Raw genomic sequence first — 22872 nt, forward strand, 5'->3', positions numbered from 1 at the left:
CCAATTCACAGGTATACATAAGCGTGGAAACGTGTTGATAATTATTTTCTGTTTTCGCCCCGACAACTCATCGCACCCCCGCCTCTTTGTCTGTGTAATCCTGTCCGGATTTTGTCACAGTCCTGTCGTTAGGGTTCGATGGAGAGGGCAGGCGTCACGGAGGCGGCGTGCAACCGCTCATTTGCAGAAATCCAACCTCTGCCGCCGCTGCTGCCGGCAGGAGGGGTTATGTTTTCTGTTCTGAAGAAAGCAGTCCATTACAGGTACAGCAAAAGATAGATTTCACCACGAGTGACCCCCTCCTGCTACATGTGGTCATTTCATCGATTGCTCATTAGAAAATTATTATTGTGTCAGTCCAAAATAATGTGAGTTCTTTTGGATAGTTCTATTTTATGTCCACTTAATATGCAGCAAAAATCAAATTGTACTAGTGCAATAAATCAAACTAATCAAATGACCTTACAGTTCTTGTCAAGTCTACACTATTTATCCATCAAATTAAAATCGCCAGTGAGAGAAACCTGTTAATCAGGCCTACAAAAATACAGTAGGGCGACAATTAAAAATGAAGCATTTAACTTTTATAAAATGACACAAGAAAAGGAAATGACCTTATTCTAAAATGTTGAATAAAATTTTAACGTGTTGATCACTCTCGGTTATGAACCATTGTGTTGGTGAAGCGGCTCAGTAAACACTCATCAAGCGGCATTCGGAGTCCGACGCGTGGAGGACAGAGACGAAGCCTCGGCAGAGTACGGACACACAGCGCGTGGGCACGTGGGGGAAACATGATTATCTCCCGGGCAAGAAGAAAGTGGACCGGTCGATAAAAAACTAACGAATTAATGGAGACAACATGGGGCTCCGTCCCTAATTCTGGGCATTACGGGCTTCCGTTGAGTTTAACCTATGCGCTGCCCGCTCGACCTCTGACCTCTGGGTTTCAGAGTAAGTGTCCACCTCGCCGCCGTGCGGCCGTCCCGCCCCTGATTCTCCCCCGCGTGCTTCCCCCCTGGCCGCGGAGCGACTCGCGTTCCTCGGCGATTGACAGATGCCGAGGGCGGAGGCCGGAGGGGGTCTATCGGCACCGTCCGACAGTCGGCGGCCCCCCCGCTTCTCAGCGGCGGCGCCGAGCCTCGCGCGGGCAGTGGGCCCCGGCAGTCGGGAGGGAAGAGGTGGTGACGACGAGCGGACCTCTCCTTTTAAACTCCTTCGTGAACGCTCACAAATGATGCTATTTTCCTGCGTGCGCACACTGTGACTTGAGAAACTCGACACACCCGGCACGATGGGGCGGGATGGCGGTGAAACGGCTCAGAGACGGAACCCATGGTGCTGTCGGTATGGGACCACGACTGATGTGGAGGGCCCCTCCCCTCCCCCCCGCCCCCGACGGAGACAAACTTTCTGCTTGGTATTCTCCCAGCATGGCGTCTGTTAGAGCAGGTGGGCTGGATGAACCCTGACGTCCCGCTGAGTATAAAGGAAACCTGGCCACCTCCCGGGAAATCTCCTCTGTGAATTCCGTATAAAATGAGACGCTTCTCCCTCTCTCCTTTTTTTTTCTTTTTTTCGGTTTGTTCGCTCTCTCTTTCGTCTTAGCCATCGTTCTCCTTACCTGTCATGGTTGCCCAGGGCTGGGCAGGCAGTTTTGGCGCGTTTCTCATGTAGTGTGGATGTTTTTTTCCCCGTGGGCAAGCATGCTGGGCTCAAGATGTTCCAGATGGCGGCGGGAAGGAAGAAAGTTGTTCCCTGTCCACAGGCTCCGGAGTCTCCGCCCCGGCGGGGCCCGACCATTTGAAATTGCACGTGAATTGGCTCCGGACAATTTCGGAGTTCGCCCTTTCACGTATGACAAACTGGGCAGACGCTGTCTGAGTCAGACACAGTCACAACGGCAGGAAAATCTCCATTTTTACAGAGGCGGAGAATTACAACAATTCTGCAGTGTTTTTTTGGTCACAGTCATCGGCACGCCCTTTCGGAAGAGTTCAGTACAATGTACAAGAATGCAGCAACATAGTCGAACGTTGCAGTAGGTTTATCCGCCCCTCTGTATGAACATGCCAGTCTTGTGACCGTCAGGAGTCATGCATTTTAATGTTCCGTCACATCGCATTACAAGTGATGTAACATCTGCAAAACAATTCAGAAACTTTGAGTAACACAAGCAGGCAGTAGTGACTGTTGTCGTATCAATCTCAATGTCAACGATCATCAAACTACTTCTGAAGTATGTGGCGGTATATGTTTTGCCCAGGTGTGTGTGTGTGCGTGTGTGTGTGTGTGTGTGTGTGTGTGTGAGAATATGACAACGCCAACCAGGAGAGAGCCCAGGACGCTGTAGTTCACGGAAGCAGCCGACGATGACTCAAGTACAATAACTCATTCACAAATTGGGGAAATGTTCGAGTTATTACTAAAAAAAAAATGGCATAAATCAAAAAGAAAAAAAAATCTCATCTGCCCTGGGGAGCGCTTTGGGGAGAGGGACGTCTGGAACATCCTGCCTAGCCGGCCGCCTCCGCTGCGCAATCTCGGATGTGCGGAAGGAAATGGATGGATGGACAGGCTACGGTAACACCTAGTCACAGTCGAGGAGACACAGACTCAGACTGTTTTGAATGATTGAAAAGAGACTTGTAGGGTGAATGTAATAAATAAAATGTAAATCATCACCGCTGGTCACACCTCAGTGGTATTAATAATCACTCAATGTGAAATTAAACTGTGACAAAACAACATTTTCCAAACTTTGTATCTGAAGTGTTGACATTGTTGTTATATATATATATATATATACTAAAAAAAAGAAATGTTCCTTGACACCTTGACATCAATCTCACTGGTGTCAAATAATATTTTCACAAGTATGAAACGTGGTGAGCTCTCCCTGTTTTTTTTGTTTCTTTTCCAGTATTTGTACACAACGAAAACAAAGTAGACATTGATGATTATATTCAGTCCGTGTGGAGTCGGACCGACTCGGTCCAGGGAAATGCAACATTTGAAAGAGGTGTCGTCGTGGAAAAAACTCGCGCCAAGTGTTAAATCTCCGGAGCACCGTTGGGAGTGGTGATCTGCATCTCACCGGGGGGCCACCGAATGATGAAAATACACCGCGGGGTGTCTTTTTGTTGATGAAGTCAACCACCATACGGCCATCGTCTGGTTAGCAGATCTGACGTTAACCCTGTGGGCGGGATTTTGCCGGCGCTCTGACAAAACATATCGTATCGCGTTTCCGAACATTTGACGCGGCGGGTCCTCGAGGCGACGAATTACTGTCTCCGAGGCACGGAGGACTGTTTGGGCACAGACACACACACACACACACACACACACACTGCTGTCTGTAAACACTGGCGACACGGGGGCGGTGGCGAAAGGGAACTCTCCGTGGCCGTTCTGTGCACCTTCCTGCCCCCCCCCCCCCCCCTCGGGCCTCTGTGTGTGTGCCACAACCTCATTTGTAAAAGAAGAAAGACTTCACTTGGCGACCCTTCTCCGCCAAAGGGAAGAAGTGAGAGATTATAATGTGACTCCATATCGTGTCACATCCCACGTGTTTGTGTGGGCGTGCTCGCTAATGATTTACTGCTTCTTCTTTTGTCGGAAAAAGCTTTGCATATGACGACGCCTGTCTGTCAAAACGTTAGTGTACCAGTGTGGGAATGTGCGCGTGTGTGTCACACTGTGCTTCTGTATGGGAGCTCGGCAAGACAAAGGAGCCATTGAGTCATTGCGTGAGACTCCCGTCACACTCGCCTATTTTCAGAGCTCGCTCTCCCTCCTCACAGGGCTCACACTGCTGACATGTAGCCACCGCGCTCTGCCCGCGCCGTCCCCGGCTCCTCTGCACTAATCGACTGTGTGCTAACGAGTGGGTTAAAGACCGCGGTTAACGGCATTAATGACAGGCCCTGTGAACACAGTGACGAAAAGAGGAGAGTTCCCTTTGCATAAATGGAGCGGGTTAAGTCCTGCTCAGAATCGGGGGGGGGGGGGGGGGGGATTTAGTCAGGGGAAAAACCAGGGGCTTTGCAGAGTCTCTGAGGATATAAAGAGCCGTGGCGGCAATGATCTCGGGGGGGGGGGGTTGAAACGGGGCGGCGCAGCCTCCGAGAGTCACAAAAGTCCACGGCAAAGCAATTAACATGGAGGCGCTTGATGACCTCGGCGTGTGACGGAGGGAAGCAGAAGGCAGTTCGACAGAGACACGCAACTGCCCCCGCTCTGCTACTGAACATGTTCATTTCTCTCGTCACAATGTGATTATCAGCTCCTGGGTCGCTCAGTCGCCCCCCCCCCCCCCCCCCCCCCCCCCCCCATTTATTTTTTCTCCGATGGAACGACAGGATTCCTGCGTCGAGGGTGAAGGTGATGAGTGATGTTGCGTGGTCAATGGTCATGGTATGATTTAGAGGTCACATAATGCTCTCGTATGATGCGTGTTTTGGCGATGTCCACAAGGCAACCATGGCAACATGAAGCTGTCCAGTGGAACGAGCAAAAATAACTAGGGGCAAAAAAATAAAAAAGTGAGTGAGAGAGAGGGAGAGGCATGGGGAGGGAGAGAGAGAGAGAGGGAGAGAGAGAGAGAGAGAGGGGGAGAGGCATGGGGAGGGAGAGAGAGAGAGAGAGAGGGAGAGGCATGGGGAGGGAGAGAGAGAGAGAGAGAGGGAGAGAGAGAGAGAGAGAGGGAGAGGCATGGGGAGGGAGAGAGAGAGAGAGAGAGAGGGAGAGAGAGAGAGAGAGAGGGAGAGGCATGGGGAGGGAGAGAGAGAGAGAGAGAGAGGGGGAGAGGCATGGGGAGGGAGAGAGAGAGAGAGAGAGAGGGAGAGGCATGGGGAGGGAGAGAGAGAGAGAGAGAGGGAGAGAGAGAGAGAGAGAGGGAGAGAGGGAGAGAAGGATGGCAGAGCTGACTTTGCCCAGTCACCATGGCAACCTCTTTGACATGCAGCTGCCATACCTGCTGCTAATATCAGAGCTTTACACAGACATTTACTTTGTGTCTTTGGATTAAAGATACACAGAGCATCACGAATACATAAACAGAATAACTTATTTGACGATGAATACACACATGTGCAATGTTTTCCGCCGGCATTTTTTTACCCTGATCTGGCGTTTGGTAGAAAATGCTGCTTGAAAGGGAGTTTTCCTGCACCTCTCGCTGTGGCAACTGCCTGGTGTAGGCATGTGTGTGTTTATGGGAGTGTTTTGAGGTGTGTGTGTGTGTGTGTGTGTGTGTGTGTGGTCTCCAATGAAAAAGTAAAAGGCACCAAGGCAGATAGAGAACTTTAAAAAAAACAAGAAGATCCCCCCTGTGAGGGTGCTCTTCTCTGAGGAGTTGGTATTGACTCTCAAAGGACTGTCAGTTCTGAGTTGCAGAGAGTGACCGGGTACCGCCCGAGGCCGGGTGACATCCGTGCCGCCTGACAAACTGCGGGCAAAACACCTGCGGCTTCCCGATACCTCTCTCTCTGCACGCAGCCCTGCAAGCCTGGTCCGTGATCCCTGCTTACTTGTGCCGCGACGTGGATTTCTTATGCATTTACAATGGACGGCCTTCACATGCATACGGTAGACACGTCTGCCTGGGTGTGCACACACTCACACACACACACACACACACTCACACACACATTCAGGCGTACGCTGACGCACACATACGCACGGACAGACCAGCGGTGCTAGAAAAACACCTGCGGGGAAGTGATTCTCCTCTGGGTTTTGTGCAGAGCTGCTGAGTTAGGCCCCAAGAGATTGAATACAAATACATGGACATGAATATACACACACACACACACACACACACACACACACACAAATATAGCTGCTCGAAGACTGATGCTTTTAATCCTTGAGGAAACAAAAGCTGCAGGATTCATAAACACCCCGATGAATTGATAATTGCGCTGTCGAAAGCTGCTCTGCGCTCACAGCAGCGCATGTGGACAAAGCCTCTCCTCGGATGACCGCTTGTCACTCACTCCCTCTTCTCGAATGGGGACGCAGATAATTGCGCAGCAAGCGAGCGCGTGAGCTTTCTTTTTCTCTTTCGACACCACTATGCGACAGGGCAGCTTCGACTGAAATGTCAATGAGTCCTTTCAATGCCCTCCTTCAGACCAGTCTCATTTAATCATGTTCCAGTGAATAGTTACTCAGAAACTGAGGTGAAACGGAAAAACAAATTCCTTAAAACACCTTGTTCTCCTCGGAGGCTTACCAGCAAGGCAGCTGAGAAGGAAACCGGAGTGAAATGTTAAAGTATATAGCGGCTGTGTTTACCACGATATGATCCTATATTAACGTATGTAAGTGTGTGCCGAAGCTAATTAGTGCCTTTGTATAAGGGTTTCTTAACTTGCAGATTGACATCTTTCTCATTTAAATACTCTCTGACGGAAACGTGCAAGTGGGAAAGGCAGATATATATATACGTGGATAGAGATAGTGGATAGTAAACACGCGAGTGCCTCTTATCGCACACGACCAGCTCCTTTTCCCAATGCTAATGGGATAAAAGAGTTGACATTTGTGGAAGCGACTCTGGGAGATTGTTTCGCTCATCATAAAGAAATGCAAGGAGCGGGACGAAATACGAGGTCTGAAATTCATTTCTTCAGCACTTTGCAACTGAAGTACAGTAACTGGCCAGAGGTGGTGTCCGACATGTAACTGAGTTGTATATCGTGTTGTGAGCATGTACGTGTAAAGAGATGTGCGTATAGATTATTAGTGTGAAAATCGTGCTAACAAATTGTTAGGTTACTTGCAGGATTCATACGGAATGCAGGGGAGGACATAAAAATTCGCTGTATAAAGTATTTATAAAGTGGTAATAAAGTTTTATTAACATTGAGACACTACGGTTGCTAAAACATCCGACAGCTACGGAGCAACATTAACTTTCTTTGTTGCAGTGTTTCCATCATGTTCACTCTCCTGGCTTTTTAATTTATTTTTTGGTCTCGAGCCAAGTCCTAAGAGAAGATGCTAAGCTACTAAATGCTCAACTTCGTTCACCAGCTAACTTAAAAAATAAACCAAAAAGGCTGAAAGTTAGCTTCCTGTTGTTGCCAAAAACAACTCTACGAGAGAACTAACCAGTATTCCTTTCTTTACAGTTCAATCAGTCCTTTCATCGGTGTTTTGTTGGTTGACTAATTCTAGTGTGAGTTAGCATGCTAACATTTGCTAATTAGCGTGGAACAGTAGGCTACAGCTGAGGCCACGGGGCAAAATGCGCTAAATTCTGAAGGTATCTCTGCCACTGATGGCCTGGAAAAGCAACGATGACAACTCTGACAGTTGTAGTTTCATTTCCAGGAGTTTCCAGCAGTATGTTTTTAGTGAAGTCTGCTTCCTCCGACTGTTTCTCTCTGATTTGTCCCACAAGACAGAGACAGTACGTGTCATGAGCAGTGGTACCGCAGCACAGCTTGTCTGACAGAGAAGCTACTGTGTGTGTGTGTGGGGGGGGGGATCCAGGTTTATGAGATAATGTTAGCTCCTGTCGGCTAACTGTCGACTCGGCACGTTACCGCCCCCGCTCTTGTCCTCTGGATTTGGTTCACAGCCTCCTTGTGCTATTGTGATGAAAAACACAACTCGAGAGCAGCAAGTTGGTTTTTTTTCAGAGACAGCAACTAATGTGACCGACGAAAGCAATATGAACTACAGTTTATGCTCCCACGGCGGCACAAATCACCAGCTAGTTAGCATGAGGGCAGTCGATGTTCTTCAGTGTTTCATAACATTTCATCAGCGGAGGCCTTTAGCCCGCAGGAGGCGCTACATTTTCTAATTGCACAACCATATTTATTATTTTAGCAGCAGTTAAAGGGATAGTTCAGTGATTTTGAAGTGGGGCTGTATGAGTTACCTATGCATAGTTAGCGCGTCACCTTGTGGAGACGGTGATCAGCGATGTCATTTAACGGAGTTTGGAGGAGAAGTGGAAGTAGCGACAGTCTGAGTCCCACTGTTGCAGAGGGGACCACCGAAAAATGCGTTCAATTTAATGCTGGAGGACGTTTTTTTTCACTGCTTTAGTTTTCCGCCAGACATCGCTGATCACCATCTCCATAGGGTAACATATTAACTATGCATATTAAGTAACTCATACAATCCCACTTCAAAATCACTGAACTATCCCTTTAAGGTACACTCATGCCACAAATGAACATTTTCAAATATTCTCTTTTGTCAACTACTACAAGCAATGTTTAACATTAACCGAAGCAGATATGTCTTGATTTTCTGAATTTTATTACACAAGGCACGGTACTTGTATTGTCCAGTGATGATCTTAGATTATTGTTCTGTTACAAAGCCTCGGGGTGTGCCTGAACAGGGTTTATTCAGCGATTTTCTACATTGCAATAATAAGACAACAGGGAAGGGCTCTCAAACTGGGCATTCATAAACACACTAAAAGCTTCAAGTCCCCCACCAATCTACTCTGATGCATCTGCTATGTCCTCAGAGGACCAGAAGGATTTTTTCTTTTGGGTCAATTATACCTTGAAAAGCTGACCGTTCACAGTTCTACTGCTGATGCTTAAAAACGTTCCACCTGCAAAGCAGGGGGACTGGATTAAAAGCAGAGAAGGACATGAATCAATTAGTGCTGTTAAGTGTGTTCATTCTTATTATATACAAAGCCTTGAGAGTAAATGCAACACTGGTGTCGAGTGTGTCTAGTAGGGTAGAAATCTGCATCCGAATAACATGTTGTCCATCGCTACAGAAAATGTAGACTTTGTGTTTTGATGATCCTGGAAATACTCCTGGGATCTGTTGGGTCTGCTATGGAAAGAGTCAGTGTTTTGTTATTGATATGTCTTGTTAATTCTTTGTCTTATGGCATTTCAGTATTGTTCATTATCTTTGTGTTGGTATTTGTGTTGCTCAGACACGAGCAATTCAGTCCAGAAAAGCTCATTTAATTTGAATTTGATAAAGGAGCCAAGAAAGAAACAGAGGGAGAGAGAAAAAAGGGGACAGAGACAATGTATCTGCCGAACTTTGACAGACTTAAAGTCTCACACGTCTCCGTCTACTTTGAAAAGCCATGACTGGAATACTAAATATGTATATTCGTATTCACTCTGTGCTCGTGTTTGCGAACCCCCGGAGGCTGACACTTTCAGCAGTCCATATTTTCTGCTGTTGAGGGCGATAAGGCAACTGAGATAGAGGGTGCGGTTGTGGCTCATTGCATAATGTCAATACACAATTAGGAATTTACTGAATTCCACCCGCGAGCTAATTAGAGCCACGTAATTAGCAGAGGGAGAGTCTTAAGTGTTCCCGAATGGAGCACCAGATAGCCACTTAGACGGCGCTTCGCCGTGTAAGTGGACCGACACTCCGATCACAACCCGGGAGACACTCAGACGAGGACGAGGGGTGCTTGACAAGACTCGACGTTGCCTTAAGTCAGGATAAGTGGTGTTCAGTAGTGACAAGACCGCCCTTTTTCTAAATGGTCAGTGCTATTTCTGTATGCGGTCTGAACTCACACATTTAGAACACGTGGAGACGTGAGTCGGCTTTTCCAGCCTGGGGGCCCGTGCCTCACGGGGTCGTCCCACCACCCCCAGTCCGCATGCCGACGTGTCTGTGGGCAAGACACTCAACTCTGAATCGCCTCTGACGGCTCTTGCGGGAGTGCATCGGGAGGTGCAGTAAATTGCAGCGCAGCATGATTGTGTGTGAATGGCTGAGTGTGACTCTGAGTGGTCAGTAAGCGCCTGCTACCTCCTCCCGTGAACGACAGGTTTAACAAGCGGTGTCAGTAATAGCTGACTAAAGAACTTTTTAACATGCCAAACACAACTTTTCTTACTCGCGTATCCCAGTCATCGTCATCCCCCCTTAATCTCACCTTGTCTTCTCACAACTCATCTTGCCGCCTGTCTCCCGTGGGTTCCTTTTCAAAAATGCCCACATCTTTTTTTTTTTTTTTCTCTAATGGACTCCTAGCTGTGATGCAAGAGTCTCCAAGACTGGCGTGTCTCCTCGCGTCGCCGCCCTCTCTCTCTCTCTCCCTCCCTCTCCCCCCTGTCTTTACATCTCTATTTATCCAAACTCCTCGTTGCGATGTGCTCGAATCAAGAATTCAGTCACATCTATCCCTTGCTCGCCGTCTCTCATCCATCAGTGTATTCAGGATTCTCTGTCTTGTTTCGCCCTTGGCCCAGTCGAGGGGGCAGACAGGCGGGCAGGCGGCCATCAAGCATAGCATTCATGACAACTGTGAACTAAAAGCAACATGTATGTGAAATGGCATGTCTATGATAGATTTTTAATTTTTTCAAAGGTTACACCTTAACTGTTGAAACTGGTTATCTGGTATTTTCAGCTATGATTTTTTTTTTTTCAACCCTGAGGCAAATAAATTCATGAAAAACATGTAATATTTCACATTATTTCAACACTATGGTAACGGATTTCGGAATAGGATAATCCATCTTTTAAGGGGCATCACTTTTAGCATTGAAATCAGTAAATTGCAGATCTTTTTTCTTGAAATCCCTGAAGAAAAATATAAAATAGTATTGCAGATGATTGGTCACCCGCGTTTTCCAACCAGAGATTACTTTTCATGTCCACATACATTTATGAACCAATATCTACCATTCTATCCAAGAGAGACTAAGACAGCATAAATTGGAAGTCTGTCCCCAGCGCCCAAAACAATTCTTGAATCGAGGCCTTAGAATATAAAAGACTCCGCGTCAGTAATAATGTGCCGTGTCTTGCTGTGAACATCCACAATCGGATGTGGTTTTCCTGCGCTCATTCTTTTGCAGTCCTCCCTGTCACATTTAAAACTGACCCGCTGTGCTGAAGAAAGACATAAACGCGCTTGTTGTGTGCAGAAATTGGGAGCAGATAATATGTAACACGGACCAGACTGAAACTCTGGAACAGCATGTCAAGTGATTGATTTACTACTGGGTTTGCAGAAACAGTGCGAGATCTCAGATTTGTTTTCTCTGAAGCAGAGATGGAAATATTAATCCATACCAAATTGTCACCTGCAATAGCAGAACGGGGTCAGCCCTATGTTCCCACAGCCCAATGGTCCCATGGCCCTATGTTCCCACAGCCCAATGGTCCCAGGGCCCAATGGTCCCACAGCCCTATGGTCCCACAGCCCTATGATCCCACAGCCCAATGGTCCCACAGCCCAATGTTCCCAAGGCCCAATGGTCCCACAGCCCTATGATCCCACAGCCCAATGGTCCCAGGGCCCAATGGTCCCAGGGCCCAATGTTCCCAAGGCCCAATGGTCCCACAGCCCTATGATCCCACAGCCCAATGGTCCCAGGGCCCAATGGTCCCACAGCCCTATGGTCCCAGGGCCCAATGGTCCCACAGCCCTATGATCCCACAGCCCAATGGTCCCACAGCCCAATGTTCCCAAGGCCCAATGGTCCCACATTTCTAGGACATTATCAAAATTAGGGTTAGGGTTAGAGTTAGGGCTGCTGGATAATAGGTTGGGTGTAATTGGCCACCAAATTGGGAGAAAGGGGGATAAAATCTGATACAAATTTATGAAGAAGGAAATAGGGCTGTGGGAACGTAGGCACGATCGTAGCAGAACGTCCCTCTCTTTTGTCATTATTTGCATTCTCTCTCCTGTGTAGATCACTTTCCTCATATTTTCTGTTCCATGTCATCCACACGTGCACAAAACCCCCCGAGCCAACCCGTCCGTGCTGCCAGTGGCTTTGGATCCAGTCTCCTCTCTGAGCAGAGAAAGGCTTTGCATTTGGACTCGGACTTCAAGCGTGAATCTGTCGACCCCTGATAGAAGGCCTCGGCCCTCACTTGTTACCACCAGACACTTCATAAGTGATTCCCAATTGGATGCTTTCCTGAACGGGGACCCGGGGATCAGACGGAGAAACGACCGTGACACTGCAGTGTCCTTACAGCTGTGTGTCTGAGCCGTTCTCCTTCCCGCTGAACAACAGCAACCGGCCAATATTTTGTGTTTGTCGAGGGGAAATTCTCTATGATGCCGGCCGGTCACTCCAGGTCTGTATTAGTAGTCTCTTACAGATGTCATGAGATCAGAAAACCTCTGTTCGTTCGTCTTGTCCAGATTTTCATATTCTTTACCCCTCTAATGGTGTGCTCACACCCAACGTACATCAAATCACATGCATAGTCAATGAAAAGACGTGAGTAGACGCCAATGACCGGCCATTCGCTCCACTCGCGTCGCGTGGTGTGACGTCGCCGAGGTCAATCGGCGTCGAGATCCTCCCCAAGTCACCGACGCCCGTGTGCGAACGGTCGAATATTCATGGGCTGTGTGTTACTCGCGCTACCGCGCAAGTAACACACGACAAGAGCTGGAGGCTCAACAACCATACGACCGCAATCCAAAGAAGCTGTTCAGAAGACGAATGGTGACCCTGCTTGTCGTTCTCTCATATTTTTTTCCCACCGCCCGCACAATATGTCTACGAATTCCCCCCGTTCCAACTCCGCTCACCGTCCCTCAATCTTCCTCTCTATTTTGGGCGTCAGGCGAAGGGGGAGGAGTGACAGAGTGTGGCTGCTGCGCTCTTTTTTTTGTGTGTGTGTGTGTTTGTGTGTGTGTAGCTGTCGAGCGGTCGCCTGGGGAGGTAGACGCAGAGAAAGACAATGAGACAGGAGTGTGTCACAGAGGATTGAGCTGTCACACGTATTGAGGAAAGACTTCCATCATCAGGTTCACACACTATACAAGAGGCAGCACTTAGCGCGGCTCAAATTAACATTGAAATGCCAATGCTCAGGATCGCTGAGTGTTCCATTTGTTGCATTATTGATTGTGCCTCGGAACATAACATGTTTTTTTATCATATCATCTGTGAGGGTGCGTGGCACGCACCCCGCCACGGGCTCTATTTTGTTTCACGTGCAACTCTGTGAATGAAATATATGGCTATTCAAAATCCCTGACCATGTCAGCGTGGATATCAAAAAGTACCGGTGAATTACACCGTGCTGTGTGTTGATGTGTTTCCCTATTTTAACACTTTTATTCATAAAAAAAAAAAAAAAATCATTGCAACACCTCGCTGATTCACAAAACTATTTAAAAGTAAATATTTAAAAATACCACTGCAGTGAACTCGGGGACTGCATGCATAATCAGTGGCTCATTTGCGTTTTCTCCCCATTTCTGTCTTCGTTATCTATTGCCAGAGGTTTTTCGGAGCTGCGCTCGTTGCGAGAAGACCTCGTTTTTCTATTTTTGATAGTGGAAGTCTTCTTGCGGCAGGAAACTCGAGAAATCTGGTGTACCCGAGGACACGCATCCTGGGCGAAAATCATTTCAAACCAACTGGGCCCTTCTTTTTTTTTGTGGGGGGGGGGGGGGGGAAATTGCCGCGGGCCGTAATCGTCATTCTCTTACACATGCTGTGTGTCCTTGCCTGTTGCCTGTTGCCATTATGTGTTGATGTACACTTTGTGTGTTTGCCGTGTGTTTTGGCTAATGTGAATTGTCCGCTGTGACACTGATGAATGGCGTTGGACTTTGAGTAGCGGCTCTCAGAGACTCAATCTCCCCCGGCTGTCTTTGCTCATTGCTCCGTCCTATTATTTGTCTGCGAGGAGAGAGGTGGAGGGCTGGCCGCTGTCTCTCAGAAGAAAAATCTATCTGCACCGAGCCCCAGTCCTGTCACCTGGCTGCAACTTCCACTCCTTCTTTCATTTCCCTTACGCCTGGGAGGCTATCCGCTGGCCATTTCCACTGTCGTATGAATCTTTGTGTAATTTTCCCTCACAAAGAGCTTGTTGTTGATAGATTTTCCATTACTCTCGAGTTTCAGATGCAGAATCATGTGGAAACTTGAAGTTAAACTGAACTTTGATTCTCCTCATATTTGTCTTATGCGCATAGTGATTTTTCTAAAGAGGAAAAATACAATGGAAACAATAGGGCAATTGTGATTGACATATGAGAGAATGCTGTTAATTTTGCGCTCTTTCCTGTAGTGTGTCAAACTGTGTATGCTACAAACTATGATGCAAAAACTTTAACCTATTTTAACAAGCTCACGTGGAGGGTTTACAGCCTAACGTTTCAGGATGAGTTCAAGCCTTCTTACTGTGTGCGAAATTTCACTTTCGTAGCATGTTATTCTGTGATGCAAATCACAACAGCACCAACTCCCAGGCTAGTTTACTGCCTGCGTACTAAAGTTAAAGTGGTATTTCAAAGAAATATCATTAGACTGTAAAGATGGACGACATGACAGCTCCACAAAAGCAAAGCCAAATCATCTCGTTCGCCCCCTGGTGGCTGGCTACGGTATATCATCAACCCTCCATGTAAGTGGGCCAAAATAAAAGTACACGTTACATATTTCTTTCTCGAAAATGGTCACTGTAATTTGATGGTAGTTATTATGAGGCTAATGTACGTGTTGTTGTTTTTTGTAAGTTTGGATTGAATATAAGTTTATTGTATGTATTGTAATATAAGTATTTTTTACAACATGAGGAAATGAAGAGGCCATATCTATTTTTTTTATAGTTACAGTGGAAAAAACCCCAGGTGTGAATTATTTCATCAGCGATAGCTCCATCCCGACTTCTTTTGGTCCTTTAATAGAACAGTGTGACAGTGAACCAGCATGCACATTACCAGTACCCTGAAACTGAAGCAGCTAAATGCAATTCAGACATCATTCATTTTATTTTTTTTTCTCTGCTGTGACATAATGTGACACCAAATGTCGTCGGTGGAGTTTGTTTTTTGTAAATTTTGACCAAAAATAATTACACAGTTCGTAACCGACCCCGAGGATATGCGCTTCCCGAGCAAAACTAAATTTAACGTCGTCTGCAATTAGCCGCTCTGATTACTTGTGTTCTGCTCAACGTGGCAAAAGGCCAGTACGTTTCGGATGCAGAGTTATTCCGCAGTCCTCGGTAAATTAAACGAAACTATAGGAAGGAAATGCTAATCTCGGAACATGAATAGGACTGTTGTGTTTAACTTCAAAGACAGTATTGTGTTACATCTCCACCAGTACTTTCACTAACTGGGTCAAGGTCCACATCTCCACTCTATTGTGCCGGTTTGAAAGAGCCTGTTATGCATAAACAACAATCACTCCTTCCCCCTAGTCCTCTGTGTTATCCGATCGAAGTCACCTTGTTCAGGGAATGGGAAGAAAATCCTCCTTTTCTGTTTTTTTTTGTTGTATCTAACTATTTCAGTAATATTTGCGTGGCCAGCCGGGGGTTGTTGCACGTGTCAGCCATCTTTACACGGTATCAGGCAAGTGCAAGAGGTGATTATTCAGGATGACTCTTTGGGGGCTTTGAGATGCAAAAGTGGCTCCTTTTTATGAAAGCCAGATGTTTCCTTTCTGACTTGAGGTCGTAACGAGAGGGTCAGAGAAAAGAGCGACAGAGATGTAAAGGCACAGAGGGACACAAACCCTAGTGAGAGAGGCCTCGGCATTTAATCCCCAAAGAGAAAAGCGGAAGCCCCGAAAGGAGAAATAGATACTGACAAGAAAGCGAGATTGAAGTCGGGGGTTAAAAGAGAGCTACTGCCCACTTCACTGGCAACTCCTCTCCTCAGATCTGCATTGGCTCATGTTCTGGGCATCCATTCCCAGAATGGCAGGCCAGTCAGCCAACTTGCTTTTTTTGTTCTCTTTCACACTCAGTCATGCCTGTAACTAATGGATTTATTCTGTACGAGAGTTCAGCCGTCTGACTTTTATGGTTGTTCTGCTACGGCGGGTTATGTAATATGTATAATTCATCTTTGGAGGCAGTCAGTGAGTGTATATTTATGGGTCAATGTGGGCACAGGTAAACATAAATTTTCATGACTTTTCTTGTGGGACAGTGGATATTTTAAGCCAAGGCTTTTCTCAGCCATGTAGAGTACTGAATATATAATATCATCATCATCATCATCATCATCGTAACATATAATGTTACAACTGTATTAGGCCTTATTAAGCACAAGGGCTGTTTAATCTTTGAAAGAATACAAGTCATGTTAAAAGCATTTTGGTGTACTTAAAGAAAAAGAAAAGAATTGGTCAATTCTGGTCACAGGGATGGTGCATCACATATCGTTGCTTAATTTTTAAGAAATAATCTTCTATTGATGATGAAGTAAAAAGCCACAGGCCTTTCTCTCATGCCTTTCCTGCTGTTCCTGCCAGTTTGTGACTGATATTTTAAATTTTTAGAGTTTTGCTTTTTTTCAACAAAATGAAAAGATCATGCAGTCCTTGGTGTGTCATTGCCTGCAAGGGTTTGGCAGCATATTCTGACTTTGAAAATATTTGGGTATAAATGAGATATTAACTCCCCACCGCTGAATCCACTTTTGGGCAGATATGTCTTTGTCCTACATCATTACTGTGCAATGTGAAGGCCGGCTGGTTATTGATATGAGCGGAGGAGCACAGGTACAGTGGCTGGGGTTAATAAGGGTCACAGCCACTGCTGGCTGTCAGAAGGCGGAAAGCAGGGAGGATCTAGTACATATTAACACAGGTAATTGTGGCTCTAATGAAACATTGCCTCAGGCTGCCCTATTCTTGTAAAAGACCTGAACCATACCAATGGCCCGTCTCTCAGACCATCTCATGAAGTCTGGACCAACATCTCTATTAACATAACACTTAACTCTGTACACTGACTTTTATATTAATAAACGCTGACAATTAAATATGAAAAAATAGGACATTTTAGGACAAATATTTCACTATCAAATCAAAACTTTGGAAGCAGAATGTCACTCATGTGAGTTCATATCTAATATCATTTGCAATGAAAATAAGACAGAATGTTGTTCGTCTATGCCCTCTAGACCAACACAGTAGCATTTTCTGATTTACTACCTATTGGAAATCTGTCTAGGTCAGTTCAGGTTTGGTCTGACACACACACACTGTCTTACTGAAGTGTTGCTCAAGGACACGTGGACGGGAGATTGCGATTGAACTGCCAACAGATTGATGGACCTGCGGAGCCAAAGTCATTGTCAACCCAGAAATCTCACCCGCCTGACCATATGAACCATCTGTTATAATGGGAGCTCATGGAGAGATGAAATTTTGCCACTTGTGTTGGCTACAGACAGTGAGCATGTTGTCATCGGGGCTCCAACATACTTGCGGTCGCAGTACTACAACTGCAAAGGGAGCCTTTCCATCACGCTCTTGGCTGTTGTACTCGCAAATTGACTGCTTCCAAGTCAATGATGTTGGTGCCTCTGGCAATGAGAGTAATGCTGAGGCACTTTGTGAATCTGCCTACGGCTGTAATTTAGGACCTGGGACATGGCCTAAACCCTTGAGATTAACCTGATGAGTCCATACTGTGGATGCCAGCTTCAGAGACCCTTCAACTGACACTTGGATTTTGGGTACCTCTGGGGAGTATCTATCAAACATGAGAAAAAAACACGTGTCCACCACAGCTAGAACCGGAGGGCTGCCCTGGAGCCACCAAAGATGAGCTGGCCATGACATGAGTCGGCCATGTTCATCGTCACCAGGGTGGGCATTCAGGGCAAGACCACACTCGGTCTCTTGGCAACAGGACTGTGGACAAACATATCAGCCAGCAATAGCAATTTCCAAGCGAGATAATACGGTATCGTACTTTGCCGATTTGTTTTGCGGATGAACCCAGGCATGACGATAAATTCATTAGTCGAAATCAACCTCTTATCTTTCTTCCCTGAGCCGTGGCTTCTCTGAGCTCAGTGCTCTCCGGGTCTGAAAGAATGAGTGTTCACAAAGCCACTAAAGAAGGAAGATGTAATTAGATAACGAACCGTAACTGTTTTCACCCAATGAACCTCAAGGACACACACTCATTACTTTCCTATCGTCCTTGCCCTTTGCCGATGCACCTTTTCAAATCCCAACACACAGAGACTGACGTGAGCCTGAAATGAACTGAACCTGGCGCACAGTCAATAGACAGTAGAACTAAGGGTTTTCAAAAAGGCAGTTTTTCACCTCTCTACATTCTTGTCATTGGACTCAATAACGCCAGACACTTGCAGTCTGTGAATACTTCTGCGCAATAACATCTAATATGTGGGAGGCAAGTTTCTGTGGCACTAGCTGATGTGTACTGCAAGTTTCATTCAGAAAGGTTATCACAATGAATGACGAATACTTATATATGTTGTTGCTTTATGTATGTCTGTGATGGGGCAACTGGACCTCTCTAAATTCAGAAGGGGTCTGGGCAGCATATGGTCAAATTCTGCTAGCAGTGTGTGCGCAGGTGTCCCCCGGGCACATTGCAGGACCGCCTACTCACCTGACGCCCTCTGCGTAAGAGGAAGTACATACTTATTCGCGATCTCAAAAGATGTAAGCTGGCTTTATCCATGACGTCTGAAATTCTCGAAAAGCCCATAGAGATACAGCATATGATGAGTGTGTCAAACATTGTTAGCGGTTTTGTTTTGCCTGGAACACTCCAAGGAACTGACCCAGTCTGTAGTGTTATAATTTCTTCTTAGTCCTGTATTTTCTGCCAGGCAGAGTAAAGGAAGTACATTGCTTCCTCCCGCAAATTAATAACAACATCCTATTCCATTGATTGGGATGGGGAGATTGGATGGTCACCCGAGATGCATATGTCAGATATGGGCTTTAGAAAAGGGAGGGTATTGAAACAGTAATCAAAATCCTCCTGCTCACAGTCACAAGCCTACTAACAGATGAATACTGCAACAAGAGAGAGAAAACAAAAGTTAAAGCTCAGCCACAGATGATGTATTCCATGCATAATCTGATTTTCATTTCTCTGTTAGCTGTCATTTCTAGAGGATGTATAATAGATAATAGATGAATATTGCTTCAGCAGTATGAAATATCTTGATGAAATTCATTTTCTGTTACCTTGTCAAGACCTCCAGAACTAAATTTCTTCCAAATATGGAACTGAACACATTTTGAGGCTGCCACGGAGTCAACAATTGGCGACTGTAATATTCCTCAGTATAATAAAATGACAATGGGCAATTCATGCCATTCCAGGAGAGTTTTTGTCAAGAGCAGCATGAAGGGGGGGGGGGGGGGGGGGGGCACAACAATTCTGTTATATAAATCACAAACACAAAACTTGAATTGTTGACAGCCAACTGCAGTTATGAGAAAAATAAGTATAGACAAAACTATCTGCATAATCTACTAATGCTTTAACAAGTATAACTTTTGGTGTCTTTATTATAAAGCTTCAATTATACATTCACACTGCTGGTAGAACATTTGATTGGACTGGTCAAAACCCTCCTTCGGAAGAAATAACGTCAAACAAGCGCTGCAAATCACCAGCATTCTGTGGTAGATTTACTGTGATGTTCAGGGACGTTGTCCGTGCTATATTACCCAACTTTTCACTTTAGTCCGAACCAAAATGCGTGAGGATGCGTCAGATGCACACCTCTCCACAATGTCAACTATAGATAGACGCAGCCCAAATAGGTGTTGACGAATCCTGGATTAATTGCTGTCATTTCATGGTGTGAACAAGGCTAATTGTAAGAGTGGCAACCTTCAGCTGTGGCAAAAATACAACAGAATATTATATGCGAATAGAATATTATTATATATTATATGCGAATAGTATCCGCAGTAGATACCCCATATGTGTTTTGTTCCCTGAACACACACATTTAACTAAATGTGTTTTCACTTAAACTTAAAACCAAAAGGTTTCACAAAGAAGCTGGTAAACGTTCAACTACAGAGTCTGCTTTTTTTGAAGAAGGAGCCGTTTGAGAATTGGCATCTTCGTAGTTTGCCTCATCTTCTGCAACTTTTATCCAAATGAATTCAGAGGTGCAGCCTGGTTGGATCCTCTGGGCCTGATACCTGGTTTCACGTGACTCCGCGGCTGAGGGCTGCAGCAGAACAAGAGGCTGCACTAGCAACAGGAACAGGGGCCACACACATGGGAGTGTGTGGGCCGAAGCAGAGCAGAGAGGTGTGAATGGTGTCAAAGACGGCACAGTGGAGAAAGGAATAATGACTGCAACGGGGAGAAATGCTAGAAATAGTATTTGGACCCTGGGCAGGGTCGACAGGAAAAGGTCATGGTGAAAGTCATGGGGGCCTGGATCTGTAAGAACATCCACGGAGCTAAAAATCTCCACAGCAGGCACGAACTCCTTGACAGCGGCGGCAGGAGACAAGGCCGTGATGGTGTTGGCAGGCACAGAGGCGTCAGCAGCTGAAGGCAATTTACAGCTAGTGTCTCTCAGGTTGAGGAAGAAGAAAAAAAACGGGGTCCCAAGGAGAGAATCTGCAGGAAGTTCAGAATGAGCGGAAAATCATTGGACTGGAGAAGGAACCATTAAGAATTATTTACAGCAGACGGACTACGAATAGATACTACACACACACACACATACACACACACTAACCGATACACCCACCTACCTTCAGATCGCAGGAACAATGTCACTCACATTCTGGACCAAGCAGATCATGTCAAGTTTTGTGTCTACATCCACCAGACTCATTAATGCCTTGTCGATCTTGGGGCTTGACCTTATTCATGTGTTACGGACTAACTCTTGACGATGGACATGCCAGACGCTTGTGGCACGATTGTCATAACGGCAACAAACAATCACAGCTCATGACACACAACCTGGCTAGCTGTCCATGCAGTGCTAAAGGGAAGTCTACAAGAAATCAACTCCAGAACCAGATGACCAACGTGCCACCTCTCTCCATGCTCATTTTGACGTTAGATGTCATGCAGGGCCTGTATTATTTCTTTTATCAACTTCTATCTCATGCAACGGACCCACAATGCAGTACGGCAAAGCATGACGTCACCCCAGTCAAAGCGAATGAGCAGCATTTCCGTTGGAGCCTCCGATGCGGACATATGAATGATATTTTTGTGCACACTTAACCTTATCATCTTAAACTGTTTTAAACTTAAATTAAAATTTTAGAGTGGTTGTATTGTTGCAGCTGCCACAATTACCTGAGGAAGAAAATCCTTTCCTCTAGATTTTCGGCCCCAATTTTAATACCAGTCCTTTTGGCAGTGAGTGGATCTTTCATTCGTTCATATCTGTGGCTCCGGAGGAAGGATTATCATCGGTAGGCGGCCTCACATCCATGACACTGTGTCCTTGATCACTCTCAGACTGCCCGACTAAGCTCTTGAAGCGTTCTCGAGTGCACCTGGCTTTAAGTCTCAGAACACGGATGAGCCGCCTCTACAAGCCAATGGCCCACCAACCCCGGTCGAAGCTCCACCACTCCATCAGTAATATTCCTCACAGATTAACCACTCTTACTATATGTGCTGCAGCATATGTCAGATTTAGTGTGCTAGCAATCCACTTGTTACCCAGATGGATACTCCACTCATACAAGTACATTACAGAGGACACAGGGTGTTGGCAGGTCCTGAAAAAGTTTTAAAGTACTTTAAATGTACTGTACAAATATCTCTACACTTTCATGCACATCACCTTCATCTACCAAGTGTGAAAAGTGGCTTTTTTGGAAGCATCCGAGCAGAAGGCAAATTACTTTATCTTTTCGCATTTTGAATACTGCATAAACAGACAATGTCATTTCCATGTTTATATTTTTCTGCTGGAGTTGCGTAGGTTTTGTTTTGCCTCGACAAGTGTGAAGATCGAGTCAATTTATATGCCTGAACAGAACAGCGTGTGTTCAAGGTATTTAATGAAACAATCTCCAAATAGTCCCCATAGGAGTCGTACAAATTAAATACAATGCATCCACATCTATGTGAGGATAAGAATATCAGCTCAGAACGCAGAAGAAGAGCTGCTGAAATCAAACACGTAAGCTTCCACTTATCGTATCAAATGACTTGTTTGCATTCCTTTGCAAAACTCATCGTGAAAAAAGAGACAAACAGCTGTTCGAGTACTGTGCAAATTAATTCACTCCATATGATCGCTTTAATGAAGGATAGACATTGTCACCAGCCTACTTACCCACACGTACACACACAAACATAGACACACACACACACACAAACGCCCACGTTCACCCTTGAATCCACTCCAAAGTAATTTGCAACTGGGATGGCCGCCATCTCTGAAATAGCCTCTCGGTTTGTCTGGAAGGGAAACCACATTCGAGCTGAAGCCAGAGGCTACTTGCCTGTCAGCGGTGAGCGAAAAACAAAGCAAATAATCTCTATTAATCATTTACAACTTCTCCTCATCAATTATTCTCGCAGTCTGTTAAATAACATGCACAGACATGAAGGTGCCGTGTCAACAATGGACCCCGGCGCGGTTGCACACTCCCGGGAGCTTTGACGGGCCGCCCTCCCTTGTGTTAGTGAGTACCACTGTTGGCTAATCCACCCAGAGGGGGTATTTATGTCCCCCTTCTGAAACATATTTCCACTGCCACCGCCGCGCCATTTCTCGCAGAACATAGTCTCCGATCCTGCAAGGCTTCCATCTTGCTTTCTTCCACCGGAACCACAAATGGGAAGCCTGTTCTGTCTTCAGGGGATTGATGGAACAAAGGATTTCAAGCGAAGGAGAAAGCAAGGTGCACTAATGCACCTTGCTTTGGTATTCTGACTAAAGACTGTGTGTGTGCCGCGAGTGGGCCTTTGCGTGACTTCTCAGAAATGTCCTTGTTGCTCCGAGTAGCCCAGAAGAGCAGTAGTGTACATTAGCTGACAATTTGTCAGTTAATGTACCTCGCCTTTGTTGCATGGATGCCTTCAGAGATCCCACGCAGCTCTGAAAATCATCAGTGCGGACTCGCTGGCTGTTTAGCAAGTTCACATCCAACCACTGTGACTCTCCAAAGCCCT

The sequence above is a fragment of the Scophthalmus maximus genome, chromosome 18 (assembly GCF_022379125.1).
Source record: "Scophthalmus maximus strain ysfricsl-2021 chromosome 18, ASM2237912v1, whole genome shotgun sequence".
NCBI lineage: Eukaryota > Metazoa > Chordata > Actinopteri > Pleuronectiformes > Scophthalmidae > Scophthalmus > Scophthalmus maximus.